This window comes from Mustela putorius, unplaced genomic scaffold, assembly GCF_011764305.1.
Source record: "Mustela putorius furo isolate JIRA1106 unplaced genomic scaffold, ASM1176430v1.1 tig00000407_pilon_pilon_pilon, whole genome shotgun sequence".
Lineage (NCBI taxonomy): Eukaryota > Metazoa > Chordata > Mammalia > Carnivora > Mustelidae > Mustela > Mustela putorius.
Window position 1 is genome coordinate 2063618 of NW_025421373.1, and position 25378 is coordinate 2088995.

At 33.6% G+C, this 25378-nt stretch overlaps 1 long non-coding RNA gene across 1 annotated transcript in view; it reads left to right on the plus strand.

Moving 5' to 3' along the window:
- Positions 1-25378, plus strand: part of LOC101676629 — a 238821-nt gene that overhangs the window by 209166 nt on the left and 4277 nt on the right. The window contains exons 3-4 of the long non-coding RNA XR_198399.2: positions 55-223; positions 2518-2844. This is a non-coding gene — a long non-coding RNA (uncharacterized LOC101676629). The remainder of the gene's footprint in view (positions 1-54; positions 224-2517; positions 2845-25378) is intronic.

A 25378-nucleotide genomic window follows, 5' to 3' on the forward strand; every position in this document is an offset into this window, starting at 1 on the left:
TACAGAATATAAAGCTTTTATCATTGATGTTTTGTTTTTTGTTTTTTTTTAAAGGGGAATTTTTTCCAGTACACAAGTAAGGGTATTCACACAAGGACACTGTAATGATATAGCTTACCACGACCAGAAATAAAGTGCTGTGTATATGTTATCATTATTTATGGGTCTATGGAAAACCCAGCAGTGGAGATGAGTCCAATGATGAGTAATGAAGATACGTATGGTAAGAAGGATGGTATCAGGCTGTTGATTTTATTCTTTTAAACATGGTTACTGTTCTAAAAACATTTTTGCCTTCATTTATTGGTTTCAGTTTTAGAAAATGATTTTATTTTTGCAAGTGCATATCCTGCTTGTATCTATTCGACAAGCAGAAGTTATAACTTGGAGCCAAGTGCCTCAGCTAAACTCCCACAGAGAGTAGATTACAGGTTGCCATCCTCTTTGATATTCATATTCCAAGACCCTCAAGAAAGATAACCCCTGGAATGCAAAACTGGCAAGAGCCTCATTTATCATTTTTTAAAAAATACACACATCTCAAAGATACAGAAAAATGATTTACAAATACAAGTGTTCTTTCTTTCTTTCTTTCTTTCTTTCTTTTCTTCTGGAAAAGGCTAAAAGAAAAGAAGAGGTTATCTTTTTTCTTTTAGAACTACAGTAGCCTGAAATTTATTATTTTTAGGTTAGTATTTACCTTTCTTTTTTTTTTTTTTTTTTTTTTTTTTTTTTTTTTTTAAAGATTATTTATTTATTTATTTGAGAGAGAGACAGTGAGAGAGATCATGATGAGCGAGGAGAAGGTCAGAGAGAGAAGCAGACTCCCCGTGGAGCTGAGAGCCTGATGTGGGACTCGATCCCGGGACTCCAGGATCATGACCTGAGCCGAAGGCAGTCGTCCAACCAACTGAGCCACCCAGGCGTCCCTAGTATTTACCTTTCTTATGTCTCCATTTGTTCCTGTTTGATAGTAACACTATAGTTGTCATTATCATCATTGCCAGTTCATTCTCTGGGCAATTAAAAAAGAATCTGGTTTTCTAAATATCTAGTAAGTCTCTAATAAGAGTGCAAAACAAAACAATGGTTGGAATTATAGTAGTATGAAATTTAAAAATTAAATATAACATTCACTTTGGGGGAATTACCTTTAAAATATTAATAATGAATGGATCACATTGATTAGCAATGTGACCAATTTTTCTTTATCATGCATTAGCTACACAAAATGTCATGACGTCTTTATTGCTTGACTATGGAGCTTGATAATCTAAATTTTTATCTAAGGGATCTTCTTATAAAGCCCAATTTTTGTTAATCATGTAAGTTATATTACATTTACACACCAATCTAGGTGCATCAATACTTATTCTGTCTTCCCAAATAATTTTTCCCGGATGTGAATCACAAAGGCGCTTATGGCATTATTCAGTTTCAAAGTCTTATAAGGCAGATTGAAATTCCAGTGTTCAATATACATAGCTTTAATGGTTTTAAGTCATTAGGACAAACACAACCTGTGGTCCGTTTTTAACATTGGTCAAAATCAATACCATGTTGATATCAGTTCTCCATAAATTACAGATATTTACCTTTATTTATCTACCTATACTCTTACTGGAGAGAACCTCTATCCCATTGCTAATCAAGTGATATTGGATATGTCCTTTGCAGCTTCGTTTTGTAAATGTTAAATTTGTTTGTCTTCTAAATAAAGTTTTTCTTTTCTACAACCCTTTTCTGTATTTCCTAGTGTACTGCTGGCTTAGTACCTAGGTGTTCCCTTTTATGTATAGGAATCATTACTGGGACTATAGAGAGAAAAAGTAGTGCAATGGGTTAAATGTTCATCTTCTAGTAAAAATACCCCTAAAGCAATTTAAGTAACCATCACTGTGAATAGTAAAGCAAAGTGAAATATGAGAATAGTAGTAAGTTCTCTAGAATACCTCCTTACAGTTGAATTCAATACCAGTGACAGGTAGTCTGGAAAACTTAATTTTCAAGTGCTTTTGGAAGCTACAGTTCAGTCCTCCTAACATGCTCACTTCTCATGGGAAGAATTATTCCATCTGGGTATTCATGTTACTTTATAGTTTTCTGAATGGTCAGCAGCACTTGAAAGGTTCCCTCTCAGCATGGGGACAGCCTGTCTTTACTCTGGAATACTTTTATGTAGATGAAATCTACCAATAGATAAAGGTGACAGATTTCTTCTGGTGGGTCCATTCAGGTCCTTTTGACTTTGCTCTGGTTTCTTGGGAAGAGAGAGAACTCTTTTTAAATAAGAAAATGATTATGAGAAGTTTCAATTCAATTGGTTGCAGGATACAGTCTCAGACATACATTTATAGACCTGTCAAACAAGTCTAAAAGAAGGGGGTACCATTCTTGCATGTAGGATTACTTAGTTGCTAACTAAGTTATTACTGAGGCTAATAGTAACTAAGTTATTACTGAAGCTAATAGTAAACCTCTAGGCCATTTTGTTGAATCTTTTTTTTTTTTTTTCAGTTATAGTTGTTGTCTTGAATTTGGTTCCTCCGTTGCATTTGTCCAAAGAACTGAAGATCAGGAAGTATAAAAATAACAGGACTCTACAAATATTTTTAAAATTTCTAGACTGTACTTGAAATAATTCCATTTGATTCTATATGCTTTGCTATCCCCAAAGTAGGAATTTTGTGTGTTAAGAGAACTACCACTGTCTGATAATCAGCTTCTGAAGAGGGAAAGCCTTCAGTTCATCTGAACATCATACATTTCATAATTAAAACAAATCTCTTACCTTCTATAAACATTGACTCCGTGAAACCCAACTGCCACCAGGTTGCTTGTAAGGTAGGTGGGGAACTTCTCCATATAACTTAAGAGTGGACTATAAAAAATTCTGCTGAGAAATAACATGTTTCTTTAATATGTTTTGAATAGTTTTTTTTAAATTTTTTTGTTATGTGTAATATTAGGTACTCACAGGTTTTATTGATGACACAGCAATTTTAACTGAGCAAATAAGACTGTGGTATAGGAATTACTTCATCAGATAATTCCCATTACTCATTGAATTATTCTTCTTTCTAAATCCATTTGTTTACTTCCTTTTGTGACATATTTTTTTTTTTACATAAGGGAAAATTGATTATTTTGTTAAAAGTGGGTCTTCTAAGTTTGGAATCTGCCATATTCTGTTTTAATTTGTCAGTAAATTTTTTGCATTTAGATATATCATTCTGCCATATGTGAGCTCTACAATGGATGATACCTAAGCAGGCAATTAGTTGTTAAGCCTCTCAAAAACCAGCTGTGAATTTTCTCTGAAACATTTTAGTTCGTATAAAAGTAAAAAATCCCTAATTTTAACCCCCAAATGTTCCCTGTTTCATGACAGACTCCAAACACGCAAGCACACAAATTCACTGTGTGTGTATGTGTATAGTAATCTTTGAATTTTAAACCAACAGTTTTAGTTCCTATAACTGCCATACATTCAGCTCTTTATACCTACTTTTAATTTCAAACAAAACATAAGGTTTCAAAATTTCAAGAGAAATAATCAGAGAATTGGAAAACTTAAGTTGGTCATTTTCATCCCAAGCATTTGACTCATAAGTAAATACTCTCATGTTTGTCATATCTGTATTTCCAACAGGAATGTCATATATGCCCAGTGAGGGACTGGTGCCTTATGTTAGCAGAAGGCACCATGATCATCTGTTTCAGCAGGATCTGGTTAAAGAAGAAAACAACAATAGCAAAAAATGCAGCAAAGTTTAGGGAACTCCATCTACTAAGTACATACCAGTATTAGAAAATAATACTCATTCATAGCTAGTCTGACAGTGGACTGACAAAGGCTGGGCCCTGTGCACTTGAAAGGTAGCTGTCCAGTAACCCAAGGTAGGGCTTGAGGTTTTTCAAAAGTGTGACTTGTTGGCCCGCTTGGAACATCCAGGCATTTCCAGTGTTAAACCACTTGCAGAACAACGAAGATACTATTGATCTATGGTATACATCCAACTTTTGAGTTAAAATTTTCTAGTATCACCTTTATTTTCATGACAAAACAAATGGAAAGATTTTTCAGAATCTGGAATTTCTTTTTTTTTATTTTTAAAGATTTTATTTATTTATTTGACAGAGAGAAATCACAAGTAGATGGAGAGGCAGGCAGAGAGAGAGAGAGAGAGAGAGGGAAGCAGGCTCCCTGCTGAGCAGAGAGCCCGATGCGGGACTCGATCCCAGGACCCTGAGATCATGACCTGAGCCGAAGGCAGCGGCTTAACCCATTGAGCCACCCAGGCGCCCAGAATCTGGAATTTCTAAACTGAGAGAGAGACTACAGCCAATTTAAGTCATTCAAAACTCTTTAGTTCCTAGGAACTATCCCAGAGATCTAAAGAATTACCAGGAATGTACTCCTTCAGTGGTTTTGCTGCTTCTGCAAAAGCTGGGATCCACTGTCTACAATAACCTAGTAGTCCTCAAATTGTCTATTTGGGTTTTTATTTGTTCGCTTGCAATACCGCTTTTGTTTGTTTGTTTTTTAGTAGGCCATCACATTTGCAGGCTTGTAGATTGTAACATTGACTGTGTTGATTAGCTGATTCTTTGATTGTAACACTTGCTGCCTTCAACAGATGCCTTAAATATTTTACTTCACTTTGGCAATATTGTAATTTTCTAGGGAGGCCTTATGTCTCTGTGAAGCAAGGATTATAGCCAAGTTGAAGTATCAGTTTTGCATTACTATTTTCTTTCTCAGGGTACCAGCAAATCATCTACGTGGTGAATAATTAATGGATCCCTCTAGTGGGACAAATTTCTCTAAGTTTTCCTATAAATGACTAAATAAAATAAGAAGGGTCCTGAAACCTTATGGAATCCTTTGTGTGTAAATACTGAACTCTTTCCTAAACAAAAGGCAATAAGACTTTGAGTCATCTACTAGAGGAATAGGGGCAAATAGAAAACTGAGTATAAATCAACTACAAAAAAATTTTGCTGATGATGGTACCAAAATCAGAATAACTACAAGGTTAGGAACTATAGTAGTTATTAGAACAACACATTAATTTATTTTACTAAGATCTTGAATAAACCCATATAATGGTCAAGTGGTGCCCATCTTGGTCAAATTTACCTCCCTTTACTGGAATTACAGAATAACTTTCCTTTTTTACTTCTTGTTTTCTAATTATTTTATAATGGTTTTACTCCTTCTAATTAAACACTTGGGAAAGGGTATTATTCTGTACATGGCCATGGAATTATTATTCTAATTAGCTATTTTTAGTAGTTTAATATATAAAATTAAACCAGTATTGGTATTCTCCAGGGCCCAAAGTAATACTGATTTCTTTTCATTCAGGACATTTTTCCCCAACATAGTGTGAGATTGACACTTTCTGTCACACCCCTTTTCTTTCAGAAAGCACAGAATAACCAATTTGGATGCCTTCCTCCCTGACCCCTCAGAGAACTCCATAAGCATTCATCTGGAGTAGAGAATATTGAGGGAGGTCTTCACTTTGCATAGCAGATATTTACCCAATTGGTTTATAGATAAATCAGGAGAAAGGAAGCATGTTCCTCAATCAGTGGAAACAATTTCTATGAAAACCATAGAAAAAAAAAAGGGACAGTTAAAAAAAAAAGTAGAAGTCGACTCAGAATATCAACCAATATTGATTTATCATCATACCAAAGGCAAAAAATTTTTATGAAACAAATAGCACCAATACTTACCAGAAAAGGCAATGGTAGGGTAGCATAAAAAATTATTGGAGCACATTTCGCCCATTCCTACCCCCGAGATTCCCTCAATCCATCAACCTACACCATTTGACAGTTATTTTCTAGCTGAGAGTTTTATCCTTCTGGGATTTCCTGAATTCCTTGTTCTTGCCATCTCTGCATTTTCTCGAGTGTCTATAATCCATCTTCCAGTGTCCTGGGCTCTTGCAATAATGATATACAGTGTTAGTTTCTTCTTTTTCTGCCTTCAGATGATGCCAGACTAAGGGTTATGTTGAGTAAATTGTTCTAACTCAACAGCTAACATGGTATTTTTATTTGTTTGTTTTTATTTTTTCTTTTCTTGTCTCTTTTGCCATTAAACTGAGTAGCTGCTGCTAATATTTTAGTTATAATCTGTCTTTGCCATCTTATCATCTTTTCACTAACTTGAGTGTCAATAGCTGGCAAGAGAGTGCAATGGGAAGGAAAGAAAAAAAAAAAAAAAACTTTAGTAATATCAGCGGGTGAGGAAGGCAGGTGAATTACCGAGGAGGCCTAGTGGGCCTCTTAATGGCATCTGCTCCACTGGCAATTAGAATAGGAAGTGCTGATTTCCTTCCTTTTGAGATGAGAACAATGTAGAATTTATGATACTTTGATTTTTTTTTCTCCGTTAGTACTTTTCCACCTAATAGTACTTTACCTTTTTCTAAGTATCTGGTGTAATTACTGTACGTGTCTTCATGGAGAGACAGTATTTTATTCAAGTTCTCAGTTATCCTCTGATCATATCTCCTACATTTCTGCTTCATCATGACATGATAGATTGATGACACAAAGGATTCTTGTAGGTGAAATTGAGTGTACTCAGAGCTAGGGCATGAGATACATAAACTCATAAACCAAGTAATTCATTACCAGCTAAAGATATCGTGGACCCATCCCCCTTTTTAGGGAAATCGATAGATGGAAAAAAATGCAGTCATCTAAAAGATCATTCATTCTTCTTCCTAGGAGTTGATCTGAGGAATGGGCAGAGCTAACAGATGCAACAGAATGAAAGATGGTGGAGATAGTAGGGAAAGGAAGAGGCTCTGTAAAAGATCAATTAATTACAGTTCTCACATTTCTATTTTTCTCAAGATTTTTTCTGGCTTTCTAATTTTTAACTTTGCTCTTATGATGAGTACATCACACAAGTACCCACCTTCTGTTTACTTGAGGCAAAATCCTTCTAAGAATCCCATAAATAACCTTATTTCATCCAAATCAGAGGCATCAGTAGGTTACTGCAATAACTGGGTTTATGTATGTTTACCTATTCTAAATGTGAAAGAGATATATGCCAATTTATGAGAAAGATCTGCAGGATATATTTCTGGCTTACCATATTTTTACACCATCAAAACTAATGGTGGTCTTGACTAGATTTAAGAATCTGTATTACCAATATCTACTTGACCATAAAATCTTGAATTTGGAGAGAGTGTTTTGTCTGGCTACTATTCCAAAAGGCAAAGCACTGGAAGGGAGATTGATTTTTTTTTTTTTTTTTTTTTTTTAATGTGAGGTCTCTTACCTGATTGCTATATTGCCCAAAGACCCTCAACTGGTGCACTCAAGTCAGGAACTGCCAGACTAATTCCATCCTCATTGTCAAATTTTTGAAGAAGTATAATTAAAGGTAAAAATCCTGCCAATCCAATAAACCTACCCACAAAATAAAAGAAAAAAGCAATTTTATCACTGAAAAAGCATTAAACCAGATTGTAATGTGCATTACAGGTACTCTCCTGAAGAGATTACAAAGACAGAAAGAAATCTCACCCTATTATGTAGCCAGACAGATACAGCTTATTACATACATGTTTTTTATTCAAAGGAGCTATAAAACTTCTTGTGTTTTTTCAACAAGCAGAAGATACTATTTGGAACAAAGTGCCTAGGCTAAACTCCCGTTGGAGTACCACCCTCATTGATGGTCAGATATCAAATGGATTCCTTCAAGATCCCCTAAGAAAGACACCCTTAGAATTCATGAGAAGACTCATTTAGCTTTTAAAAGTATTTAAACATATCTCAGAGAGACAAAAGTATAGTTTAAAAATACTATTTCTCAGGGCACCTGGGTAGCTCAGTGGGTTAAAGCCTCTACCTTCGGCTCGGGTCATGATCCCAGGGTCCTGGGATCGAGCCCTGCATCGGGCTCTCTGTTCATTGGGGAGCCTGCTTCCTCCTCTCTGTCTGCCTCCCTCTCTGCCTTCTTGTGATCTCTCTGTCAAATAAATAAATAAAAATCTTTAAAAAAAATACTATTTATCTAAGGAAATGCTGAACGAAAAGTATATGGAGGATATACTTCTCTTTGGGTGCCAGGAAAAAATTCAAAACTTTTTGTTGCATTTAACACTGTAATACACATTTTTGAACATAGTCACAACTAACAAAACTTTTTTTTGCATAAATAGGCACAATAGCTTAGTGATGTCAGTAGTGGAAAAAATAATTATTTCTGATTTCTGATGATTTTAGGATTATGTTCTTATGAGTGAACTAAAATAAAATAGTACATCATCTTCCATTAAGTTTATTATTTATATAAAATTAAAATTAATATGGTTTAATAGTACTTGTGAAATTTTGATGTATATTTATTATTTCATTTACTCTTACAATAACCCTATCATCTTTTAAATTTTATAGATAAGGAAATTTGGATTATTAAAACTAAAGAATACATTAGAACATTCTTTCAGGGATAGGTAATTGATATAACAGGTACGAGTGACAAATATGCGATCTATTATAATTCCTTAATGTCCACATACATCCTTCACGAACTGGTTCTTCAATATCATGATTTATTACTGAGAGAGGCTGGATTGTTTAAAAAAAAGAACTGAGTCCCTACCATTTTGTGGCTAATCTTGAATAGATAGGTAGTGTATAATAAATCAAGTGTATCAGTTCCAGTTCTTTTCCTGGTTCTCCTATTACTTTAGAAGATTTATTTAAATTACCTTAGATTAATTTGTTTTGACTGCAAATAGGTTAAACCATGTCTACATCTCAGAATACCTTTGATATATAGTAAAATATGTTAAAGTTCCTGAAACATTTTAGGTAATCAATAAATGTCAGTTTCCTTCCACTTAGTATTTTATTGATACATGTACCCCCTACCCAGCTAGTCACATTGCAAGGTAGTCATCACATTACACTTTGAAGTCAAGTACCATCCTATCCATAAGGCTATGTCTCTATATACGAAATACAGAAGTAATACTATCTATTTTGGGGCCTGCAGATATTCTTTGTTTTCATGTAGAAGGCAGGTCCAAGGACACATTGTCTCAGTGATTCCTCCAGAAGTACAATATCTCTGATATTTTTGACAGGTATAACTAATATACATCTAAACTTTTTTTCTTTACTCCTTCCAATGCAGAATTTTCTAAGTTATTTTCTGTGTTATTATAGTTGAACAATCCTATGCAAATGAACAAACGAGGGATTTCTTTAGTTGTCCAAGGAAGTAGCTGAGTTCACCAACCCCCTCTTTTTTCCTGCAATACCTCTTTGGTTATCCGTCCATAACCGACGTGATGCTTTGTGCTTCATGCTATTCTTATTGTCTTCATGGTAAAGGATTCAAACTTCAACTGAATGCTTCATTTTGAATGTATAAACCCTTAACTTTTTGATACAACATTACAGTTAAAATTTAACTTCAGCCATTTCCTCTGTGCTTTTTGGTTTAAAAACAAACAAACAAAAATGTTGGAAGGGACTAACACATGTCAAATAGTGCAGACTGGGTCATCTCTGAGGAGGTTTTTCTGGGTCAACAACATGCCACTTCTGTTTATACATATTTGGCCCAAATTTAGACACATGTTCATGCCTCAGGGAAAGGAAATGGAATGTAAATTCTACTCAGAGAAGAAATATACCCTGTAAGGAGTTCTGTGGAGAAAGAACCGAAATCTGATGACAGCTTGGCATATCTGTTACAAAATGTGATGTTACCAATTTCTTCTTGAAATATCCTCCCTTCCAGGACCTTTTATGATCACATCTTTATTAATCATATCTTAGTATATGTATTACTTTGTTAGGGAGAGAGCTCTCCCATATCAAACCAGTCTACCTTTATCATTGACTTCTTCTCATATTACCCTTTCAATTATTTGCAGAATATGAGTCACAGACTCATATTTTCCAGATGGGTATTTGATCATTCATTCATTTTTTTTTGTCTTTTCTCAAAAGAATGCAGGCTTTCTAGGAAGAGAAAACTATCTGTCTTGTTCAGAGATGCATTTCGCATATAATAAGAACCAAATAAATAGAAGTAGGTTGGATACATGCACATAAAGTCAGCGATTTCTTAATATTTTTAAACAGTTTGAAAAGACTCCACATAAGCTAACACCTACCTGTTTTGTCCCTCTAACCACCTCAAGTATTTTGGGAATACATTCTAGTAGGAATTACATTTCCATTATATGAGGACAAATTTAATGGTTTTGCACACTCCCATGTTTGAAACGAGACAATAAGTGGAAATAATATAGACAAAAAACCCTTGAAAAATTATATAATTGCTATAAAGGGAGATTTACTGTCAGAGTATTAATTCATACACAAGAGAAAACGATACTTTGAGGATACTTAGTGCATTTTTCCATCAAGCTGAAAAATTATTTCATTTCTGCATAAGGCAACAGAGGCTTAAATTTAGTTATAGCTAATAGATCATTTTGCACAACATTAAGCCTGCAAATGCTTTTGAGAATTTTTATTTTGTAGTACTTTTAAACAACTATGATACAGTTAATTTCTGTGCACAAGGACAGCTGAAGACCATTGAGGCACCATTCAGGCAGTTAGAAAATATAGAAATGGTTAACACAGTAAATTAGAATTGAAAGAAATTTGGGGTAAAGGGAAATCATTCCAGTTTGCATGATTCCACAATGCAGCTTCTCTTGATTCATTTAAAAACTGATAAAAGTAGAGAGAAAAGCTTGTCTAAGACTTACAAAATCAGATTCTAGTGGTTATAACTAACCGAGCGTCATATCTATAGATATGCATGTCTTGAAATTTGGTGATTTCACAATTCTGTGGCCAACTTTGGAGATTATTGTACTATGTAAATTACATCCTTGATGTAAAGTGTGTTCTTTCTTTAAGCCTGCATTTTTCTTGTTTCTGCTGTCATATGTCATTTTTTTTTCTTATATTTGAGATGAAAGGGACAATGTTCTATCCATTTTCTTCAACTTTGGTAATTCCTTTATAGAATACTGATATAGTACCCAATTCCCATTGGTATCACACTTGTCTTTTATTTTTTAAAAAGATTTTACTTATTTCTTTGACAGAGAGACAGGAGAGAGGGAACACAAGAAGAGAGAGTTGGGAGGGGAAGGAGCTGGCTTCCCACTGAGCGGGGAGCCCAGTGCAGGGCTTGATCCCAGGATTTGAGCCATTTGAGCCAAAGGCAGATGCTTAACAGACTGAGCCACGCAGCTGCCCCTCATTTAAATAATGCTAGGTTGCCCATGGTCCATTCATCCTACTTTAACTTTTGAATCTTCATTTGAAATATGCCTTCCTGACTTGTTTGGTTTTTATTTTCCCTAATTAGTTTTGGATGTGTTGAGATGATCAAGGATGTATTTTCATATATTTTGGAATAAACTTTCAGGTTTTAAAGGGTTCAGAACTTGAGAAAAATTTGAATTCACTAGTTCAGTTGTCAGCACCTTTTCCCATTACATAATTTTAAAAAAATGTGGTGTATAATAGTAACTCTGACCAAATTAGGGATTCTTTGTGCCATTTTAAAGTGGGTGGTTTCTTATAAATGACAAAGCCTAGCAGGAAATGTTTCAAACTATGGAAAGCAGCTCTCTGGTATGTTTTGTTACAGGGCACTTCGGATCATTTGCCTGGCTCTATCTCTTTGGTCACTTCCTCTAAACAAATTGGATTTCCTCGAGGAACTTGGCCTGTGTGCAGCTGATAAGTAGTGCTCCAGGCTACACTCATATTTGGTATTCCTCCTAGAACTTTGACTTCTTTCTTTTCATCCAATTTTCTGGTTGTTATAGTTTGTACCGATGTTTTCCCTCTTCTGACTCTCCTTTCCCTTTCACTCAAATACAATTTCTTGTCCCTTTCAGTGCTTAAATAATAAGTTGCTTTGTCAAGCAATCCTAATATGCTGTCTCTAGTCACAATACTTGGAGTGACTCACCCTGCACAAAGGCATTTTGTACTGCCTGCCTTCAAAAATATAGATGAATAACTATAAAATCTTCAGGAATGTGGATTAGAATTTAGCATTAAATACAATGAAAAAAAGCCACATTAACTCCATAAGATTTTTTTTTTATTTCTACATAAAGTAACTTAAACTGTGTTTGAAGTTAAAAAAATCGTAAGAGATTTACAGACCAGTGAACTTGTGAATATTAATCAGGAGGAGCCACATGCAGCTGAAATAAACAACTCAAAACCCTCCAAATAAAAGTGTATAAAAGTAAGTGTGATAGCAAATCTAACTTATTTTTATATTAAAGAATATAATAAAGGAGTCCCTAGGATGAAAAAGATGAATGTTTGGAATTGGCAGTTCTGGTTATTATCAAACATACTTATTTGAATTAATGAGCATAGAAACTTATTTCCATCAAAGAATTTAAAATAGTAATTATAAATACTGCATTATTCAGCATAATGCTGGGATTGATGAGGCTAAGTAAAGGTGACATGTAAACCTTTCACAATGTTCAGAATCAACTCTACAGGTCAGATAAATTTGCATGAAAATGTGTTATAAATAATTTAATACCAAAATATAATCAAAACAATAAAAAGGCCAAATGGATAGCTTCTCTTTTGTATGTGTGAATCAATCTACTGCAATAGCGGAAAAGTGATTGAGTCACTTCTATGTAAAATACTTTCAATCCAGAACAGAGTTAACTTAAAAGCCACAATAATGTGCATTTAAAATAATAAAAATATACACAGCACTGAGTCACAGGAGAAAATATATTTTCTGTTTGTTTTATGTGTTTATTTTAGATTATCTAATGACAAGCCACATATACTAGCAAAGATTGTTTAAATAGTTTAATCAACCATAACCAAAATATCTTACTTTTAAACTAGGCAATTTTCCAAAGACTATAATGCCAGTGAAATATTGCTATGTCAACTCTACTTTTTCCTACAGGGTAACATTTAGTAAGCCTGATAAATTGTATCATTAAAGAAATTGACCTAGATAATTATTTTCTGGCTCTTTTTTATGTTACTTTCTCTGCTATGGTACATAGATGGCAAAATTTAAAATTTAGTTAACCTCAGATAGTATTTAAAAAGCAAATACGAGTTTAATTCAATTTGTTCTTCCTAAGCTTTTTTCATTATGTACTCACTGTAATTCTTTGCACCAATATTAGAGACCAATGTAGAATAAAGCATACTGATGCTTGTTCAAATGCTTTTCAGGCTTTGAGAATTGAATTTTATCATTCTGAATGTTGAAATACCCGCTAAGAGAGTCTAAAAAACAAAAATACAAAAGGACCAAACAAACAAAAACATCAAATAAAACCCTGATTTTTAAAAATTGAGATATAATTGACACTTATATAACATTATATAAATGTAAGATATACAGCATGTTGATTTGATACATTTATATATCTCATGATTAAATACCTCTGTGGCATTAACTAACACCTTTATTACTGCACATAATTATTTCATTTTTGTAGTTGGAACAATTAAGATCTAGTCTCTTAGCAACTTTGAAGTGTATAGTGGAGTCGTGTTATCTATAACCGCTATTCTGTGCATTATATTCTCAGAATTTACTGATTGATTATTTATAAGTTTGTATCCTTAAACTACATCTCCCCACTTCCCCCACTGCCAACCCCTGATAACTACCATTCTCCTCTCTGTGTCTGTGAGTTCCACTTTTTTTTAAGATTCTGCATGTAAGTGAGAATATGCAGTACTTGTCTCTCTCTGTCTCACTTACCTTGCTTAACAGAATGCCCTCAAGGTCCGTCCATGTTATCACAAGTGGCACGATTCCTTTTTTTCTCCTGGATGAAGAATATTCCATTGTATGCATATATATATGTGCATACCACATCTTTTTCCAGTAATCCATTGACGGATACTTAAGGTCGATTCCAAATCTTGGCTATTATGAATAATGCTTATTATACATGAGAGTACATGTATCTTTTGATATTGTGAGAGAACTCTAGTTCTTAAACGGGTTATTTTCAATGCTGGGGTAGTTGGAAAATACTGTGTTTTTAATGGAACAAATAACCTGAATATCTGGTTAAACTACATCAAAAATTAAACTATTTTTTGTATAATCTACCTATAAAAATATTTCATTAGCTTTTACTTTTTGAATCTACAAATTCAGATTTTCACCCAGAATGTATAACACAGTTAAACATAACAAAGCACCGAGACTACTTGAAATTTATTTTCAGTCACCAAAATATATTAAGTACCTACTTTTTGTCACATGTTAGACTAGACATGAGTGATAAAGCAGTATTTTTCCCTAACTCATTTAGTTTTCTACTTAAGGCTGGGGACAACACATATTTTTTTTCAAAAATGAAGTTAAAACTACAATAAAGAGAATGATAACTTATGGAGGCACAAAAAAGGGGAAGTAGGCTCATTTGACATAATAAGTGATACTTAATCTGAGGCCTGTGAGGTGAAGGAAGGGGGAGTGATCATTCACAATAGAGAGGAAGGATGTGCAAAGTCCCTGCAGCAATAAAGGCCATCAGAAAAAGAGATCGAAGGAGCTAGAGATTAATGAATGAGGCAGAGTTCCATGAAATTAAGTCGAGATGAAGCAAGAGACTGTCTGCTAGGCGTGTTGAAATTCATCCTAAATTTAATAGGAATAGAGTGGTAGGTATTAAGTGAGAGAGCAACAAGAATAAATTTGCCTTTTAAAAATGTCTCTTGCTCTCATTTGGAAAAGAGAGTAGATGTGACAAGTTTAATGGCAGTGAGGGGATCACTTAGGAGTTTCGTCAAATGGTCCAAATGAGAGGTGATGGTGTTGTGTTGGAAAGCAGAAAAAATCTGCCCAAAAGGGCAGATTCAATATTTTTATATTATATAATTTATACAGTCCACATAGTGCACATTAATCATGTCTTTTTAAAATAGTATGTTCTGGGGCTCCTGGGTGACTCAGTGGGTTAAAGCCTCTGCCTTTGGCTCAGGTCATGATCCCGGAGTCCTGGGATGGAGCCCTGTAATCGAGCCCCGCAATGGGCTCTCTGCTCAGTGGGGAGCCTGCTTCCCCCTCTCTCTCTGCCTGCCTCTCTGCCTACTTGTGATCTGTCAAAAAAAATAAATAAAATCTTTAAAAATAAATAAATAAAATAGTATGTTCTATTGTTTTCTGTTATAGTTAATGTGTAGTACACTTTGTACAAATAGACTGGTATGACAGCTTTAGATTAAACATATTTTGAAAATTGAATATTTCATTTTTTGAAGATTTAATTATATTTTACATAAACCAGAAGATCTAATATTTGAAGGAAGTATACTTAAAATATTTTATTTACCAATTGTTTTTAGTCTACCAATTTAAGTCCTATGTATCAATATAAGTTAAATTATGCATCACACTTTATATAATTTAATATAACCTGTGCATTTTAATAAGGTTTTTACAGAATGGATGTATCTATATGAAAAAGTTAGAGCCAGATTTTGGCCCAACTATCATTTATTGACCTAAGCATACAAAGATGCTAGGAATAGATTTCTCTATGAACTTTCAAATAAAATCTTGCTATTATTAGAAGGATATTACCTAGGTATGATTTCCAAACCTAAGTAAGAGAGCCTTCCACTTACCATATCTAGAGATTTTTTAAAATTTCATAGAGAGGATTCTTGCATTCACTAATCAACAATGATCCATTAACCTATTTTTTAAAAACTAAAGTAAAAGCTAAAATACTATATATTTTATAACCTGTTATCACAGTTAAAGAACAATGAATTCTCAGTTACTCAGTGTATTCTTTGGAATAAAATATTTGTGTGCACAGCGAAATCACTATTGGGTTTCTTTTTTTTTAATATTTTATTCATTTATTCGACAGAGAGAGAGAGATCACAAATAGGCAGAGAGGCAGGCAGAGAGAGAGGGAGAAGCAGGCTCTCCACTGAGCAGAGAGCCCGATGTGGGACTCAGTCCCAGGATCCCAAGATAATGACCCGAACTCAAGGCAGAGGCTTAACCAGCTGAGCCACCCAAGCATCCCCACTATTGGGTTTGAATATAAATTCTTCAAACAAGTAGTTTACAATTAAAAAAAGATTATCAATTGTGCCTAATAGAAGAGCTACATTTTTAGTTGTTGGAGGAGATAAATAGTATGCAATGAAATAGATTGCTTTGGCTGTGAGTTCTCAAAAATATTATCAAACAACTTCGATTCTTTTTTCCCCTTTTTAGAATGGAAAATGATATTTGTTTTGAAAAACTGGCAAAAGGCTTTCAAATATACTTTATCATATTTATAAAGATATAATAGTCCTTATATAAAGCTAAATAAGTTATAGATATAATATGGTTTAAGTTCCAGATTTTAATTTGTCTTAATTTTATCTATCTTTTTCAAAAAAGGATTATATATAAGGACTTAAAATATTATTTCACAAGAAATTTTTATTATTTGATTGTTCATCTGTTCACTGTTTAAAACAAATTTGATTAGATTTTACCGTGCATCATCATTTTAATATATTCATTATAAATTGATGACTACTTCTTACCTGAAGTTGGAATCTTATTTTTCAATGATACAGTTCAATTTTTTAAAATATATTTAATTAATTAATTTATTTATTTTTTAAGGATTTTATTTATTTATTTGACAGACAGAGATCACAAGTAGGCAAAGAGACAGGCAGAGAGAGAGAGAGGAGGAAGCAGGCTCCCCGCTGAGCAGAGAGCCGGAGCTTGAGATAATGACATGAGTGGAAGGCAGAGGCTTTAACCCACTGAGCCACCCAGGTGCCCCACAGTTCAATTTTTAAACTACAGATATTTTTGTTTTGAATCAAGTTTTGATTCTTTGTTTTCTCCAACAGTTTCTGTGTGTTCAGATTTTTTTGTGATAGGGGATATTAAATTCTCTTTTCACAGAAAGTTTGAATTCTTTATAGATGCTTAAGCTTAAAGAAAATTTTATGGTAGGCTAAAATATAAACATAGTTCAGGCTTAACAATTTCACAAGATATGTGAAATTCACAAGTGACCGGTTATATTTCTCCTTCCTCTCGCTTAACATGGGATCACTATAAAATGCTTGTGTATGTGCTCTCTCTCTTGGTCTCTCTCTCCCTCCCTCTCTGACAAGTAAATTAATAAAGTCTTTTAAAATATTTTTTAAAAAGGGTATTCTATTTTCTAAGTAGTTAACTCTCAAAAATTTTAGAATTTACTGTGGACTTGCCATGATTGGCCACTGCTTTACTGTCATCTGGCTTCATTTCCAATTAGCAATGGGAAATTTCAAGGAGCAACTATTCCCTTTTGAGTATGAATTGGACCATTTTGAAGAATGCAAGCCAAATTTTATCCATAAGACAACTCTCTAAATATTTGAAGAGGGATACAATTTTTTTTTAACTTCCGTTTGCCTTCACTGAGTCACTGAATGTAATGATTTCTAATTATTTTAGTCTTTCTCTTCTAAGAAATATTTTATATTCCTTTATATTTAGTATTCATTTGCAACTTAAGCTTATCCTTTTTAAAATATGGTATGTAAAATGGTCTACAACACTCCAGAATTAATCATTAATCAACATATGACACAATATAGCATGTTCATTAATGTTTATCTTCTGAATTCTATCAAGCAGTCCAACAACTTGTTAATAATTGTATCACTTACATTTTAAAAAATGGATTATATTTAGCATGGAAAGATAAGTAAAATGTGTCTTCTTTAAATTATACTTAAATATTAATGTTTTTATGTAATCATATGTATGATCATTTAAGTAATTTGTTCTCAAAGCTCATTCTTTCTTCCTTTGTCTTTATTGCTCTCTCTCGTTCTGTGTCAGTCTCCCTCTCTGTCCCTACACAAACACTCACATACAGGCATTTTTAGTTACCAAAAAGATTGCCTTGGAGTAACATTGGCAAATTACCAGTAACTGAGTCTTGACAATAATGTATCATCAATGAATATACCAGACATTTCTTGAAAATGAATTGGAATCCCTTCTATTTTAAGAAATGGTTTGAATTATATTTTGCATTGTTTAATGATGCAAATATAAGCTTGTTAACAGTTAAATTTCTTCTTGGTACATATAATCATGGGGTTTAAGTGAGTAGAACTATAAAGAATGTGAATACTAATTAATTAAAGCTGAAAAAAGGAATAAAACTGCCATTCTATATTGTCATAAACAGAATAAATATAATTCTTATATTAATAATGGAGTTGTTTATTTTCTCCCCCAGACTATATGACTGATACAAATATTATCTATAACTTTTGTCTCATTTTCATTCTCTCTCTTCTTTTGGTTTACTGTAGTTTTTTTCTCAGTGCACCAATAAAATATTTTTACCAAGGCACCAGCACCTTGTAGCCTACAAAATATGAATCCCATGTTTTCATCTTAATTTTCCTCTGAGCATGATTTGACTTAAAAGCAGCCTCAATTTCCTGAAAAATCTCTGTTCAGTGACAATAGAATATCCTGATAATTTACTGTACTCCCCAGCCACAGCCGAGGTTTTGCTCCTAGACCTCAATGTACCAGCCTGCCGTAAGGCTTCAGTGTGGCATTTTTCTTTTATTGCATAATGTCATCTGGCCTTGTGGCTTCGAAATAACCTGTAGATGATTGCCAGATTGATAGCAACAGTTTCGATATCTCCCATGTGTTCCAGGCTCTCCTACGGACTACTCAGACTCTTCTTTTGGAAATGTGATAGGCCTCTGTATTTTACATGTGTGGAATAAGATATTTGAACTGCTCCCTTTACTCCCTTTCATCAGTTTATAACGGATCCATTTTCATGTTATGGAATCAGCATTCTGGTACAGCATAAATTATCCTGGATAGATCTATTTATGTACTGCTGTCAGAAAATTCATTCTCTTGGTTCTCTTTCCAAAATATTTCCCAAATGAGCTTATTTCCCTCTGTCTCTACTAATTCTATTTATTATATATCCATTATCTCCTACTTAGATTGATACCAGAGCCTAAGAATTAGTTGGATTTGGATTGCTGTTTTAAATAGATTCAATCATGTCAACCACCTGATTAAAATCACCCAAAGGCTTTCTACTGGAACTTGAACAAATTCAACCTTTCTGTCACGTTTTAAAAAACATCCCTGATCCCTGCCTCTTCCTGCAGTGAGACCTCTGCAACCTTCCTCACTACGCTGTACATTAGCATTCTTCTTACTTCTCAGTTGTGTCTGTCTTTTCCCCATCTCTTGGTCTTTGTTTCTGCTGGCTCCTCTGCATGGGAATGTATTTCCATAGGATGTGTATGTGACAGGCTCTTCTTCATCAAAAAGCCCTTAGTTCAGAGGCTACCTCATTGCCCTGACCATTCTATTAAGGTAACTTCCCAGTCACTAGTTTTCTCATGCTAATTTATCACCATATTGCTCCCTGTCTGTAATATATCTGTTTACTTTACATGTAATTAATTTTCTTTATCCCTGCCCCTCAGATACATACTGGAAAAAAGAAGCCCCATGGTAGGCAAAGGCTTTTTTGTCTTGACCAGTTACATCTCCAGTCTTACTCCAACGATTGACACATTAGAAAATTACTGATATTTTCTTGAATAAGTATTGGTAAAATTTCAGCTAATTAAGCAAAATAAGAGAAGTTGCAACTTTATAAAGTAACATTTCATCACTTGAGCTTTTTAAAAATTATGTGCTTATATTAGTTCAATGACTTATTTATTTTTTATTTTTTTAGTTTAATGACATTCTTGCGTTGAACATTAGTGATAAGGTTTACCTCAGTTGACTTTGGCATTGACTTTGTGAGGAAGATGATACCATTTTTATTTAATGTCTCATGGAGTAGGTACAGAGAATTTAATTTGCGGATATACTACTCTTAAGTTATGGATCAGGTAATTTAGTGTTTCTACTGCACTTTAGTTGTCTTTAAATATAGAATGTTCACGAATCAAAAAACTCAATGTGGTTTTCAAAAATGCTATTTTATATCGTCGTTACTGTTAAATATACTCACTGTTTAATTTCTGGGGAAGTCTTAAATGGTGGCAGTCTTAATGGATTTCCCACATCATAAAAATATGACACTTTAAAGGGAAAACAAAATACATTTTTAAAATGATAAAAGGTGAAATAGTCTTCAGTGTATGTGTATTTTTATAAGTCACCATTCTAGAAGCTATTATAGATGCTATCAAGCTCATACTTCATTTTGACATGTTAACATTATAAGTGTTGATATAGAAATGAATAGGTCATGAAAACAATAAGCAAAATTCTAAAGAACTGTACATTTAACCTATTTTCCTAAAAACAGAAGAAACTCATAAAAATATAGCCAATTACTACTTAGGTCAGGAAGAGATCATACCCCTCAACAAAATCATTATCATTAAACCTTGAAGAAATACATTAGTCAAGAACATAGGTATTTAGATGATTTAATTCTGTTAATTATTTAATTCTAAGTTAATTACTTAACAAATAATCCTAAAACAATTTACATTGGGAATTTAAAAATACACATTTTTTTAGTTTAAAATTTTTGTCATTATCCATCACATTCTAGAAAAACAATACTACAATCACTATCACACTTTGCATTATGTACATCTTACTAAGTCATACAGAGATTAAAATTATAAATAAATAATTATAGGAGAAATAAATGCAAAACCTAAGCAGGCGTGATGTTCTAAGGAAAGAAATTGTGTGCAATCTTGTGCTTATGAATGTAAGAATAAAAACACACATTTAAAATTTTTATTTAACTAGGGAATTCAAATACTGTTGTTATACTGTGGTTCCCAGATGCATGCAGTTACTCCCTCACCCTCCGCCAAACCGCGGTGATCTTAAAAGATGCCCGGTTTTTTAAATTTTCAAGGGAAGCAGACATTTGTCAAACGTCATATATTAAGTGGTTTAGGTTTAACTAGTTATTAAATCGAGTAAATCAGGGGGCCTGGGTAGCTCAGTTAAGCATCTTCCTTCAGATCAGGTCATGCTCTCAGGGTCATGGGATTGATCCCTGTGTTGGGTTCCCTGCTTAGTGGGGAGTCCGCTTGCTTGTCCCTCTCCCTCTCCCTAATGCTGGTGTGCTCTCTCTCTCTCAAATAAATAAATAAAATATTTATACATACATATATACATCCATAAATTGAATAAACCATATACTTAATACAAAACAGAACATTTAGGTTTTGTTTTGTTTTTTAATATTAGAGATGGCCTGAAAATCTTAGAGACAGTTTTCAAAATCTGTTATTGCATAAATTAAGTAAATAGTAATATAGTCTCATTTTCAAGAATTCAGATAATATCAAAATATAAAAGAAGGGAAGTGTGCCACCATGCTTTTCCCAGTGCATTGCTTTCTGCAAAGGTAAGCACTATGGATATAGTTAGCCCATGACTCATTAATCAGTAATAACTATTTATCAGATGCATAAACTTAACAAGGCACTACTGCTAGAAAGAAAGCATACAAAACAGATTCAGCATCAGCTTTTATGGAGGTTGTATTTTGGCTCATCAGGTGGAAGTTTGATGTTATCCTACCATTCATTTTCTTTTTAAAGCATTTGAATAAGCTACAGGATTTTTTCCCTACATAAATAGGATTATTATTATTTTTTTTTTCTCTTTAAATGTCTCTCTCTTTCTCTTTTTTTTTTTTTCCCTGGGACATACTCTCCTAATGTAAATAACACAGGCTGGAAACAGTCTTTGATTTGTTTTCAGGTTCCCCCATTCACTAGTCCTGTAATCTGAAGCAAGACCCAAAGAGGTCTCGAGGCGACTTAGTTTTCTCATCTATAGTAAGAGCGTTGTAATTTTATCTACACTGCATAGTCACTGTGAGAGTGCAAGTGTCAGACATTTGAGGTGTGTGTAACCACATTCCACATGGAGAAAGTACCCAATAAATATTAGCTGTGAGAATAATGTTACTGTGAACTTCACCTCTTAACCCTATGCCTTTTTGAGTCTTCCTTGTCAGGAATATTTCCACAGAAAGTTACTTCATATACAACTTTTTTAACAGCTTGGTAGTATTTCACAGAATAATGTCCCATCATATATTTTATTATTCTTCTGTTTGTATGCTTGCTTGTTTCAAGTTTGTATTTAAATTTTAGTTAGTTAACATATAGAGAAACATTAGTTTTCAGGGTAATATTACTCTTTCGTAAGGTTGTTTTTGACTACTGTGGAGCAAAATTTCCTGTCCCCTCAAAGGTCCTTCTAGCTGGACTAAAAAGCAAATTGGCAAAAGACAGATTAACAGGAGAAAATCAAATGTATAGTGTATATACCAGGGAATCCACACAGACATGGAAATTCTAAAGACAGGCAAAATGAGATACATATTTCCTAAACTAAGCTAAAGGGGATAGGGGTCTGGGACTTCAGAGGAAAGGAATGCACTTCATAGGGCAATAAGAAGAGTGGATGTTTGGTAGTTAGATGTTTGCCCTGCCATTACAGATGGGTCATTCAGATAATGTTTATCTCTGTTAATAACTGTTATGCTGGGAAGAACACCCCTCCCCAATTTAAATCCTTCTGTGTGGTTAAGGGAGGGATAAAGGTTTCTCTTGAGCACACAGGGTCTCAAGTGCCTACAGCTCGAAATAATCCACATGCCAAAGTGGCATACTCTGGGGAGAAGGGCCTGTACTGAATTCCTTCATGACATTGGGTACAAAAAGCAATGCAGTGTTGAACATCTTCATACATTTTTCTACAAATGTGAAAGAGCTATTAGAACTAGTGCAATGTATAGTTTAAGAGGTTTGATAAGCAATGATGTAATTAATTCCAAACAATTAATTTAACAATTTATATTCTTAGTGGCAAAATGTTTGCCCTGTATCTTATTTTTTCTTTACATCTTATTAAACTTCTGAGGTTGTAACATTTTTGTAGCTTTGCATTTCTTTTTCCTTAGGGAATAGTTACAAATTTTAATTTTTAAAGTCTGTTTTAGCGACTTTCCCTGTTGACCTATTTCTCTACCCTTTTACTCTCCATTTTCTGCTGCTTACCTGGCACAGTGTTTATCCATAAAGGTTTGGCTGATTAAATTAACACAAACATGGATTTCACAATTTCAGGAGCTCATATTGGCTTCATTTCTTACCTTTACTGGACGCAATTATAATTTAATATTGGATAACATTTATAAATTTATTTGAAAATTTGTATAATTTCAAATCAATAAAGTATAAATTAAGAGTGGAAGTGATTTATAATTTTTTTTGTAAATACAGAAAACTTAGTGTTATGGAGGTTAAGGAAGAACATTTTTGGGGAAACTGCTTTCAGTTCACTCTTTCAGGGAGCATGTTCAAAATCAGAACAGATAATTTCTCAAATTTCTGTCACAGGGATCTTGAGATAATCATCTGGAGTAATATGTGAAAGGGTTAATTTATACTATGGAATTCAGTTTAGTTAATTAAGCACTTACTCTTAGCCAAATCAGGATACAGACTTGTAAATGTAAAGTATAATTATGCATATTTGAAGCACTTCATTACTTTTCAAATCATTTTGCCTTTTAACATAGGAACATCTATATTATAAATTGTGTCATCTTTTTCATTTCCTGTTCTTACCTTTGTGGTGTACAAATTATTGCAATGACAGTTCTCACCAAATATTTTTCTTCCCCCACCATATTTTATTTTCCTCCTTCTACTTAGGCAAAGTCGTATTTCTTATTCTGGCCAAGCTCTGAATGATAATGATGTTGGTCACTTGAAGAAGACACAGGGAAAAGCAGGCCTTCAGTTCTCTTTTTGTCTTTCCCTGTTCCAGCAATTGCAGGAGCCACATGGTCCAAATGTTGTTATGACAAGGTGGTAGAATTGCTCCCAACCCGATCCCGGGGTGTCTTTAAGAACAGCCCCCTGCTATAGAGATTTACATTGCTTGTCACTATAGCGTGTCCTTTTCTACCCTAATACATAGTCCACACTTTGAAAAGATGAAATCTTAACTTTTTAGAGACAGGTTAAATTGTAAAGGTTCTTCTTTCTCAGAAAAGGTCAATTCCATTGTTAAATTATTCAGCATCCCAAGATGAGGGAACCTTGCTTTGAGTGCTACACACGGAATTCCAAATAATGTAATACAATAGAGGTATTTGGTTGGAGTTTCTTTTTAAGATTATTGCACATTATATTTATTTAATTATGTAATGAAACTCAAAAATACCAAGTTTGGCTCTAATCAACAACATTTATGGCTTTAAGGTCTAAGTACTAATGTCTGCTGATTAGTGTATGCAGAGTTTTACACTTGCCAGATCTGTAAATTGTAGTTTTATGAAAATAAGATCTTGGACAGTATGCAAAATAAAGGTAATTTCCTTAAAAACTGACTACCCTCATCTTAAAGTATAATAAAATCTTAATCAGAATCTCTGGATATACTATTCTAGTTGAACTAAATGTATGTTAGCTACAGTCTTTCCTCAGAAAGCATAGTATATACAATGACATTTGATCTCTCTTTGTGGTTTTTTTTAACCACGGGAAGAGAAAGATTAGTTCAAGACTGATCTTCACTCTACAGGGTCTGTTTTGTTTGTTCAAACCAGCCATAGTCATTTAGTCAGAAGGGTCCAAGGATAGGGTCAAAGAAAGGATTGGTAAAACAATCACAATAAAATTGAGGTTGTGATCTTTGTGAACATGGGTTGATGGAATTTAGCTGCATATGTTTAAATATAATTATAATCCATACTACTGCAACAGATTGAGGAATACTAAAGTTACATGTTAGACCTCTACAGAGAGATGATTCTATGAAACATTATAGTGGCAAACCTAAGATGTAAGGCTAAAAGACAGAATTTGTAGGGATATATTGAAAAATTGTCATAGGATTTAAGTTTATCATGAAATAATTTTGATTGTGGTCTTTTTTTTGAGTTTTAATAAACCCCAAAGGGTAGGCCTTGAAGTAATGTTCCTTTTCATTCGCTAGTCTTAGAATATACACAGGAAATACTCCTGTGTGGTAGCTAATGTATTTTGATACCTGTATTTTATCATGGCTTTTCTGTTATCATATAAATTCATTTCCAAAGATATACTATCTGTTAGAACAACCCCATGTCTGTTATATTTGCTTACATTATTTTGTGGCAACTTGGATCATTTACACTTACATATAATTGTTATTATTGGTAAAAGACTTTTAGTCTAGTTCATTGAAAAGTTTTGTGAACTTATTTGGGTAAATATTTATAAGGCTTGTAAAATAAAAATAAATAGCCTGTTAAAT